The sequence below is a fragment of the Canis aureus genome, chromosome 36 (assembly GCF_053574225.1).
Source record: "Canis aureus isolate CA01 chromosome 36, VMU_Caureus_v.1.0, whole genome shotgun sequence".
Lineage (NCBI taxonomy): Eukaryota > Metazoa > Chordata > Mammalia > Carnivora > Canidae > Canis > Canis aureus.
The window spans coordinates 18087208-18098840 of NC_135646.1; positions in this window are offsets into that span (position 1 = coordinate 18087208).

The following is an 11633-nucleotide window of genomic DNA, read 5'->3' on the forward strand; positions in this document are numbered from 1 at the left end:
GAGGTAAGAGAGAGAAGACACAAGAAAAACCAGTACAGAATAGAAATTTATTGAAGTTTTAATAAAGTTTACCAAAGCACATTTTTGTCATATTCATACTATAGATTTGGGCATCCAAATGATAAGTTTGGGGGCACCTGGGCGGCTCATTTGGTAAATGACTGACTCTTGATTTCAGCTGGGGTTGTAGGATCACATCTTGTATGGCCTCCTTGCTCAGCGGAGAGTCTGCTGAGAGTCTCTCTCCCTCTGCCCCTTCCCCTGCTTTTGTGCACTCTCTCTTTCTCTCTAAAATAAATAAATCTTAAAAAGAAAGATGAATTTGGGACACCTGGGTGGCTCAATGGTTGAGCATCTGCCTTTGGCTCGGGTTGTGATCCCGGGGTTCTGGGATGGAGTCCCATACAGGGCTTCCCGCAGGGAGCTTGCTCCTCCCTCTGCTATGTCTTTGTCTTTCTTTCTCTCTGTCTCTCATGAATAAATAAATAAAATCTTTTTTAAAAAAAGATGAATTTTGCAAAACTCTGAAAATCTATGCTACTCTCAAACAAGACTTGCAAATCAGAACCCTTTATTTACTTAGGAATTTTGAGGCTTTAACAAGAGGGGAGAGAGAGTTGTATGGGTCAAAGGGATGTCAAAGTTTAACTTTATCAAAAAAGAATATGGAACTCTGCTGGACAGAAACTTCTTCTAAAGGGAATTAAAATTTCTCTCTCGTCTTAATAATTTATATCTTATAAGCTATCACAAAAGTTTTTGCCAAGTTTCACTATGGTGCTGTATTCCTAAAGACAAGAAGTGCATTAGATGCTGGAAAAATAACCAAAGTGAAATCTTCTCCCTCAAAGGAGTGATGCTAAGTCTCAACCAATGGGCCCTTTGGTCATGTCAGGCAGTTTTCCCCCATCCAAGTACTAACCAGGCCTGACCCTGCTTAGCTAGATCAGATAAGATCCGCTGTGTTCTGGGTAGTATGGCCGTAGACAGGTAGTTTTCTCATTATCTCTATCTAATCATTTCCTGGGGTTTCCAAAATGATGGGAAGTCCTGCCAGAAGTGACATGTATAGTCGGGAAATGGGTTGAGACTCAATCTACATAACCCAGCAGTGCAATCGGGTCTAACATTTATTGAGCACTAAATATATTTAAAGGATTTTAATGGGCACTATAGGGGATAGTAAAATGAGCAAAATATGGTTTCTTCAAAAGATGTTCAGAGTACGAAATAGTATAGATTATAATATGCTTTAATGACAGTGAACACATCAGAAAATAATCCTAAGCAAGAGTAACTATAAAAAAAAACCATTCATATAAAGAAGAGTCATCATAATAAAAGGTGAATATCTTTGAAATCTCACCAGGAACACGGGAAGGAGATAAACTTAATGCATATTTATGCAGATGCTCCTTCTTGTGAGAGGGGTTTTCCTACTCCATTTTCGTGGACTCCTGGCAACAGTTCTGAGATATGGAACATGTTGCCTTTATACCCAGTTGGAAGATGAGGAACCTGAGGCTCAAGAGTGTAATAGAGATTATAGAAGAAACTAAGGTTCAAATTTCTGTGATTCTCCCTTTCTCCCCCGCCTCCTCTTAACCTCAGAAGAAAGGGGCTCTTCTTTGCTCAGGCAGTCCAAGGTCTTCTGTGCCACAGAAGCTGGGGAATGGGGCATGAGAAGGCCAAATCACTCTACAAACTAAAGAGCCGAGTCAGAGACGAAAGAAAAGAGGAGAATAGAGAGTTTATGCGGGCTGAGGCAGAAGGGTTCTGAGGAATTTGCTGTGGGAAAAGAAGCCTCATGATGGATACATTAAAAGAGAAAGAGACGAAAAGATGGATGGCAAACATGTTGTGATGACTAGTATGAATGTCTTTTCCCTTCAAACTATTTAAGAGAATGCCAGCAAAGACTTAATTGTGTTTTAATGACTTTTAATGCTGGAACGATGTTTCTGGAATGATTATGGCATTACACTGAACTGGGGCCAAGAGGTGGTGGGATTTACAAAGACTCCCGTCATTTACTAGACACATGATGGTTTTTGAACCTTTTATGGTAAGAGAGAACTCTATGGAGGCTGCCCATGGGAAGATACTTAAATCGTGAGTGGGAGAGAGAGTGTCCATAAGTCTTTCTCTGCCATCTAGAACCTTCTCCTTGCCATGGCACAACAGACTAAAGCAAATGGGAGGAACACTCACATGGCACATACTTTCCCACAAAAGATGGGGTTAAAACTGAGGCAAGGCAATTTCAGGAGTCAGATAAAAATATTTCAGTCATACAGAACAACGAAGATATCCTTATCATGACAGGATGTGAGAAGCGATGCCACTCTTCCACTGTAATGGACCTCACATCTTTCAAGGATTCATTTAGCAATATTAGGTTGGAAATCCATTTAGCTTTGAGTCAGTGGGACCACACAGATACAATTACAAGTATCAGTTTTCATTATTGTATTTGCAGATTTAAGTGGCATATTTACATCCTGTCTGCATGGGAACTTGATAAACAGCTCTAGCAAATTGGATTGGAATGCCAAGGAGCACAGGATCTTTCTGTGGATTTCTACAGGAGGCACTGGCATCAGGGTCTGGTGGCTCTCATTGGCTCTGTGTTCTTGCTGCCTTCCTTTAGCCGTTCGACTTGACAGCAAGAGTGCTGACAGCCCAGCAAAATTCCCTAAACTCTGATTTTCTATCAGACCAAAAGATGACAAATGAGGTTTTCACTCCTGTTGATGAGCACATCACGAAAATGACATAATGGTGTAATTTTTCGCCTGAAGACAAGGAAAAAAATGTATGGGAAATCACTGTGTTTCATGTTTTTGTTCCTTTTCCACCTTCATCTGACCACAGTTGTCACTCAGAACTCTAAAGAGGAGCAGAAATGGATGCTGTTGTTGAGTGGCTGCCTTGTTGTGTGTCAATGACGAGGTCAGACTTGTCAATGCCCAGGACATGTTTCTCTTATTGAGAGGGGTTATCCCAGGAACATTTTACAGGCTGTTAACTGACATCCCTGAAATTGGATGTGACACCCCAAATGACATCTCTCAGGGAGAAAGCTTGACAGACACCCATCTAGAGAAATAACAACTTCTATGTATGCACTACCTAAAACAATACTTGGGCAGTGCACACGAGTTCTCTCTCAGTCTCTGCTATATTGATTTTGACCTACTTTCCCGACGGCGTGCCAGATTGACCTATTAAGTTACTTAGGTTGAAGTTATCGGCAAAGTGAGCACCAAGGGGAACAATTTTGTGAAGGTGGTTTTTTTTTTTTTTTTTTTGGTTTTTAATCTTGTAAAATATCATCCAGTGTCACCCGCTGACTGAACCAGGGCTCAGCTGGGCCCACATTCGGATTCAGTGTGAAGGAATCACTAAACTGTAAGGCCCTGGCTTTCACCCCCAAGGTCAGGGCAGGATTCCCAGAGAACTGATGCCACTGAAGCCCAGTGCCAATCTGATGGAAGATCGGTCTGTGACATGTCTGCAAGGTTCCCAGCTTCAGTTTAAAAAGTTTGCTGTCAGGGTGTTTGGGTAGAATTTTATCTTAAACAACATTTTAAAGTCAGTAAGTGAGGCCAAAAGTGCTTGTAATCAAAATTACCATTCAAACATGGGCAGATTTGTTCCTCTCCATTAGTACAGGCCACCATTTCCTTGATTTAGAAAAAAAAAAAATTCAGTTTTACACTATGAGGGACATACAGAAACTAAGAATATTCCATATTATGCTCAGGTCATGCCCCCATGAGTAGAAAGGGCTTTTATCTATTGCACAATTGAAATAGTTTTCACTCTATTTCTCTATACTTTGCAGAAACATTTGAGCTCACAATCTTAAATACAAAAAGTGACGTGACGTCATGGGTACCTAGTGGAAAGCCTTGAAAGGCTTAGAAGACTGATTTAGAGAAAAATCAGATGTTTGAGATTAAAAGAGAAATTTCCTACAAATCAAAAGTACAATGAGATATCATCTCACACCAGTCAGAATGACTAAAATGAACAACACAGGAAACAATAGATATTGGTGAGGATGCAGAGCAAGGGGAAGCTTCTTACACTGTTGTGAATGCAAATTGGTGCAGCCACTCTGGAAAACACTATGCAGGTTACTCAGAAAGCTATAAACAAAACTACACTATGACCCAGCAATCACACTCCTAGGTATTTACCCAAAGGATACAAAAATACTGATTCAAAGGGAACCATGCACCCTGATTTTTATAGCAGCATTATCAACAATAGCCAAATTATGGAAAGAGCCCAAACGTCCATTGACTAATGAATGGATAAAGAAGATGTGGTATATATATATATATATATATATAGAATGAAATCTTGCCATTTGCAACAATGTGGATGGAACTAGAGAGTATTATCCTAAGTGAAATAAGTCAGAGAAAGGCAAACACCATATGACTTCACTCATGCAGAATTTAAGTAAAAAGCAGATGAACATGGGGGAACAGGGGAGACAAGAAACAGATTCTTAAGAAACAGATTCTTAACTATAGAGAACAAACTGGTAGTTACCAGAGGAGAGTTGGTGGGGGGACTGGGTGAAATAGGTGCTGAAGATTAAGGAGGGCACTTGTGATAAGCACTTGATGTTGTATGTAAGTGATGAATCACTAAATTCTACACCCAAAACTAATATTACACTGTATGTTAATGAACTGGAATTTAAATAAAACTTTGAAGGAAAGAAAGAGTAATTTCCTTCACACTCACATACTCTGCTGCTTAGATGCTTGCTGGAAAAATCTTTCCTGATAAATTAGTCTACGATTGGATATTCTTTTTGCTTATCACTCACAAACCTGTATTCTACAGCCCAACCTAATTAGTTCCTTTTATAAGAACATAAGACTTATGATTTCCCCTTGAAAAGACATAACGTATCAATGGCCCTACTTCTTCACACCTCCTTGCATCTGTACCCCTTGGAAATGCCCTCCCATACTGACTTGAGGGTAGGCCGTGTAACTTGTTTTAGCCAGTAAGACAACAGCAAACTTGACATTAGCAGACTTAAAAAAAAAGTCTTGTGCTTTTTCTATTCCCTCTCTTTGTGTCCTGCTGTCACCATGGGAATATGACCAGGCTTGCCTGCTGGAGGAATATGAGAGACACATGGAGGAGGGCTGAGCCACCAGGACAATAGCCAGCACATGTGCAGCTGAGTTTAGATGGATAAGTCCCCAGTCGACTGCCAGCTGAGACCTGAACACCAGCCTCACCCACCTACCTGGAAACAAAACCACCATCCTGCAGACACGTGAGCAATGAAAGCTTACTGTCGTACCAAGTTTTGAGGTTGTTATTCAGCATTTTTTGTGGCAATGGATCCCTGACCTTCCTCACATCTTAGTGTTCTTTTTGGCACAAGTGATGTCAAGAAATGATTTGTGGGAAGAAATTATATAAAAAAGAAAAAAATAAAAGTATAGTCAAAAAAGAGCTTTATGGACTATCTCCTTAATAGTAATCTTCAAATCTTTTTAAAGCAGGAAGAAAAGAAAACTGCGTCTGGACCCACAATAGATGAAATGGATTAAAAGTGGTTAAAGTATGTATATGGAAGGGTCAACAATGAAGCTTTGCTCTTATTCTCACCTTTAGCCTCCAAGGGGCACCTACTCAGGGTTGTAGGGCTCTGTGGGCATAGTTCGAAAAACACTTCTCACTTTACAAACAAGGAGACCAAGACCCTAAAGGGTTTAAGCAAATTAGTCAAAGTCACATGGCGGATCAGTGACAGAACTAGAACCAGAAACTGGGCTTCTTTATGAGATAGTAAAGTTATCAGAAGCTCAAAGTAACTCCATGGGAACATTTCCTGGTGATCGACCTGTAGTAAGTTTCTAATATCAACTCCCAAAGATTATACACCTGGGACCCACCCTTTACACCTTTCTAGACTCCATTGACTGACCATATACACTTGTTCTGGACACTGTTTGGTAACAGGCAATAAACACGACTACCTTACTATTATGGGAAATGATTTTGAAGTATATAAACCATACACAGCTATACTAATTCCAATGCTATGGCTCTATTCTCCTTTAGACATTTTCTTTCCCTTAATTAGCTTTTCTTCTCCTGTGGCCAGAGCTCTCTGATCAGTTCCCCTACATAATCCTTGCACTTCATTTTCCCCCTGGCTTTTATACTTTTTCCCTTGAACAAGTTCTCCTGCTGGTTTGTCCAGTTTCTCCAAAACATTCTTATTTCTCACCATGTTGCCTTTTTGTCTCCCTGCTTCTGGTGTTATTAATCTCAGCTTCTCTCATCTTCCTCTCAGTGCAAACATTAGCATATCTATGTTTAAAATCCATGTTTAAAACATTAACAATTTTTCCATAAAAAAGATATTATAATCCCTAATCTACATAGGCTTTACCCGTTTGATCATTCCTTCTTTTTTTAAAAAAAATCTATTAGGAATCCAAATTGGATATTAATTTACAAACCAATTTTTTAATGTAATCATCATATGAGACATTACCTCCCAGAGTATCTTACAACTCTAGAATTGGAAGGTCAACTTAGCTACATGGTCTGCATAAATTGGTTTCCCTCGTTTTCTCGGATATCAATTAAAGAGTCAAAACAGTGGCTCCTGTCACCTTGATGATAAATTCCACACATGCCAGAATTTTCTAGAGTCATCTTCAGGGCGTTCTTCTGTTTACTGAATATAAAAATCAAAGAGGAAATGGTTTGCAGTTGACTACAAATTCCATGGGGGCAAAAATGAAATATTCCACAGAAGACGCCCTCCGAGAAAGGAGTTTGAATCAACTACAGAGGTTAAGGTATCTTTCTCAGCATCCTCTCAAACTATTTTAATACATCGATTTGAGAGACCTTTGGAGAAGGCAACACAGAATACATATCCTAGAGATTCTGAAGGACTTGAATTAACAAGTGGTTCGGAATTGGATAGAAATTAAGATTTCTTAATTCATACTGACATGTGAATACTGTCATTTCTTTCTTGCCTTATGTAAAGAGAGATGTGATTCATTGTGTTCTTAGGTATGCGTTTTTCATTTCTATTTAAGCTTTTAGAAGATACATTCATCAAGAAATAGTCACTACGACCATTTGTTCTGTTTTCCACAATTTCCACACAGATCATTTGGACACTCCATAAATGCCTCTTATTAACAATTATACAAATATATCCAACTAAAATAATCAGGACAACCTTTTAAAGAATACAAAATCAATTTTATACCTTTTGTGACATCCTAAGTCACCTTCCCAACCCCAAAGTGTTAGTGTGTATTTGGGAGTGGGTGTGAGATGTGGGAAGGCATTTGGGTCTGAAGGCAGATTTGCTATAAAAATCTACCTCTTCATCTGCATACAAAAAGACTGAGAAACTGCCATCACAATCTGAAGACAGGTATTGCTATTTTGCATTATTATTATTCATCATCACAATGCATCATCATTTTGCTTATTCCTGCTTTTATGGCCTAGAGGGAGACATGAATAGGGCAGGAACACCTCCAATTCTCCCTGAATATAGAAGAGTGAATGATACTTAAGCATTCACGGTCACCCCCACATGTCACTTTGCTGAACCTCTAAATGCTGGATGTTCTTAGCAAGGTGCCAGGTAACAAGAAGTTTATTTTTTTTAAAAAGAAAGGAATTAAAGTAATTGTGGACTGAGTCCTCCAATGGTTGCCCAAGATTTGGTTGAGAAATAATAAAAAGAATAAAAGATATTGTGCCAATATTAAGTTTGACTACATGATTGGCTTTTATAGTGTCAGCAATATAAGTTAAAATAGCACGTAATTTGTTCTAATTACAATATATAATTAGTCATGCAAAAAGGGTTTGAAGAGTTTACTGGGTTTGAAAATGGATCAACTATTAACCTTGTTTCTTTACTAATGTGGAGGCATATCCACCAAAATCCATATGCCTATATCATTTTGCTCTCTGGGTGTTGGGGCATTTGCTTTGTTAGACACTGCAGTGTCAGGAGGGATCCTCAGAGAAGATAGTTATAAAATCTTTCACAGGCTGCTCTACTCCCAGCTGCTCTGAAATATAGGCTTCCAGAAACCTAAACTTGGCCCACCTCCCTCTTTCTAAGATGAAGGAAACCACCTGAGTATAAAAGATAACACTTTTGACCCTCTTTCCACTCTTTACTAAATCAGGTTGATCACCCAGGAGTAGATAATAATTTCAGATGCACCTTCCCTTCATCACCTAAAACATATCCACATATACCTGGTGATGCTTGGCTCACCCTGTATCAGGGACAAAGATTTTAATGCCAAACATCCTTCAAGTTGCTGGTTAAAACATATACATTGAGAGGCATCTGGGTGGCTCAGTCACTCAAGTCATGATCCCAGGTCCTGGGATGGAGCCCTAAAGCTGCATCTGCATCCCCACTTAGCAGGAAGCCTGCTTCCCCCTCACCCTGTGACTCCCTCTCCCTCTGCCTGCCACTCTCCCTGCTTGTGCTCTCTCTCTGTCAAATAAATAAAGTCTTCTTAATTAAAAAAATTTTAAACAAAAAATAATAAAACATATACATTGACTAAAGCTTATTCTAGATAAATAGTTTTGCATAAATGAATTTCCAGTAAAATAAAATCAGGTAATGAATCAATCAATATAAATTCTTTATAGTTGTTAATGTGGAGAGAATATTTGGTACCTGAAATTGGGGATGGGGCGCACAGGCAGGAGGTGATTGCCACAGGGGTGGGGGTTTAGGGTAGGGGGAATAGCACCCAACAGGGAGGAGAGGTGGGCAAAATGACCCTCTCCCCAAACATGCCACTTGTAGTAGAATCAATCTCCTTAATTTGAATGGAACAGGGACAAATAGAAGCTTGTTGGGACGGCAATTTTGTCCTGTTAGCACATGCAGGTTGCTCTGTTTTGTATGATTTATAAGGAGTTAATCTCATTTTTAATATGGGCACTTTATTATAGAGGAGCTTTGCTCCCAGGGGGTTTGTTAATTGAGGTGTCACAGTATTCCCAATGGTTGTGAATCTTCATCCTTGGAGGATAGCTGTGACCTTTTGGAGATAGCCAAAAGTCATTTAGAACCAAGCAGGGTGGGGCAAGCTGAAGAGCCAGCTGGGGAATATAGTCTGAGGACAAAACAAAGAGAGAACATAAAACAAGAAGAGTGATTCTTCTATGTGGCCCAGAAGCAGGTGCTGAAAGCGGCTGGAGAGGATCTGACATGTTTGGAGCAACATCGTTAAATTCATCACCTTCCAAGGTGACTCTTGCAAAAGGAGACTGCATTCCCATGTCAGCATTCACGTGCATTTATACAAGGACCAAACTAAAAGTCTCATGACATTTAACGTGCAAGTAATACTACTGATAAATGCTTGGGGGGGGGGGGGCTTTTTTTTTTTAAGATAACACAGGAATCTTTCCATTACACTCACAAATACATGTTCTGTAGGATCTATTGTATTCCAACTACTATGCTAGGTAGATCGCACACTTCTAGACAGGGAGTATGGAAACAGTTAACTTATACCTGGAAATGAATTCTGGCCAATCATTGTCTGACTGGTGAAGCTGGACACAGAGATTTATGTCCACAATAACAAGATAAAAAAGTATTCTCTGCCTTTCCACAGAATTGTGGAAGTTCTAGAATTCGGGTTCCTCGTAGATAGCTCTGGAAGTTTCTAAAAGGTATCTTGTTTCCCCGATGTGGACATGCTTTTCTGGTGAGTAGTATTTTCCAAAATGATATGATTGCTAAATTTAGAAAATGAAAATATAGGACATCCACTTGAACTTGAGTTTCAGATAAATGACAACTAATTTTTCAGTGTAAGTATGTCCCATGCAGTAGGTGGGACATACTTACACTGCAAAATTATAGGTCTCTTAACCAAAATTCTAATTAAACTAGATGCCTTATATTGTATCTGGTAATGCCACAAATGGAAGTAAAAAGTGGGGAGAGTCAGGAAGTGGGGTACACAAGAGCTTCCTTCCGCAGGGAATTGCAGGGTCTCCATGTTCTTCCGACAGCTTAGGCAGGTGTGTCTGGGTGGCCCAGGGCAAGGAGAAAGGAGGCTGCAGGTGTGTGTCTGGGAGTTAAGGGGATAGAGGGCCGAGAGTGAGAGGCTTAGGGGAAGAGGGGCTCCGGAGACCCCTGTGTGGGTGTTGTGTGTGTAAAAGAACTGAAAAGGGGAAGAAAGGGGATTTTCCCAAGTATTTCTGGAGATTATGAATTGGATCCCTTTAGTGTTGCTTGAGAGAACAAGATTAAAGTTCCTTTTAAATTACTTTCAGTTAACTGGATTGTGTTTCTTTCAGTGATGCTGCACTAAGATTAAGTCATAAATCCCTAGGGATTTATTTGGGTCGCCAAGAGTGTAATTTCTCCAGTTTTCCCTCCCCTCCGGTTCCCTGAGGCCTAATATGCTCCTAAGCTGCCACCCATGAGGCCCTGGCCAGGACGCTGCCAGGCAGCGGGTCTCAACCAAGTAGAAGACCCCACCGTGTGTCCCCATCTCAGTTCCCCCACAGCCCCGGGGGCAGCAGCCAGGGTTGAGCTTTCAGTGTCTAACGGATTATTAATGAAATATTCTCCTCACATGTGTGATATATATATATGCTTCTGTGGTTATTGGTGGCCTGAGTTTCACAAGGATTAGAATCAGCTAGCAATATTTTACGAGACTGAAGCCATTAAAGCACAAGGAAAGAGACAGAGGGGGAGGAAGGCATGCCCCAGAGTTCAGGGCCCTCTAAATTACAAAAACCAGTGCCTACGCCCGCCATGTTCGGGAGGCTTCCTGGTGAGTGTTAACCAATGGCTTTCCTTGGAACTGAGTCACCTGCTAATGATGGTCTTGCTTTTCTTAAACATATCCTTTGACTTACATGCTGAAATAGATTCTGGCTTCTGTTTGTCTGTGTGTTTCACTGTGATACTCTGTAAATTATTCGGGTGCTTGTTAGCCTGAGTTTCTTCTCAGAGTTTTGTATATTTTCCTCCTTGTACTCTTCATGGCCGTTTGCTCCAGTTTTTTAGAAGTAGCATCCTTCTCAGACAGCAAGTAAAGTTCATTTTTAAATGGTAATAATGAGCTAAAGACAAGCTCTTCCATACTTCTGAGAAGACACATGAAATGTGATGTTCCAATAGCTTTGCTATCTTTCATTTTTCCTTTCCCAAGGACCTTTTCTCTCTATCCCTCTAAGAAATGTGTGTTTGACATTTGCTGAAATTCCAGATACTAAACGAGAAATGCCAGATGATCTCCTTGCCATTCAATAAACCTCTCACTCTTGCCTGAAAAGTTAACAGGAAACAATTATTGTGACAGAGTCATTTGCAACCACGTTAGGACTTTGTGAATTGGCAAAGGATTTTCATCGACATGGGAAGGTGCTTAGGAAGGAGGTTATTTTTGTCTCTCAAGTCACACCTTCTTTGTAAACTCCGTTTTCAGTGGGAGAAGGTGATTCTTCCACTAGTTTATCTAGTTTCTTAGAGCATTCTGAAACTGCATTTCTTCTTTCCTTCATCAGAGCCAGCATTTTGTGGAGAAGAAATAGGTAGCCACCAT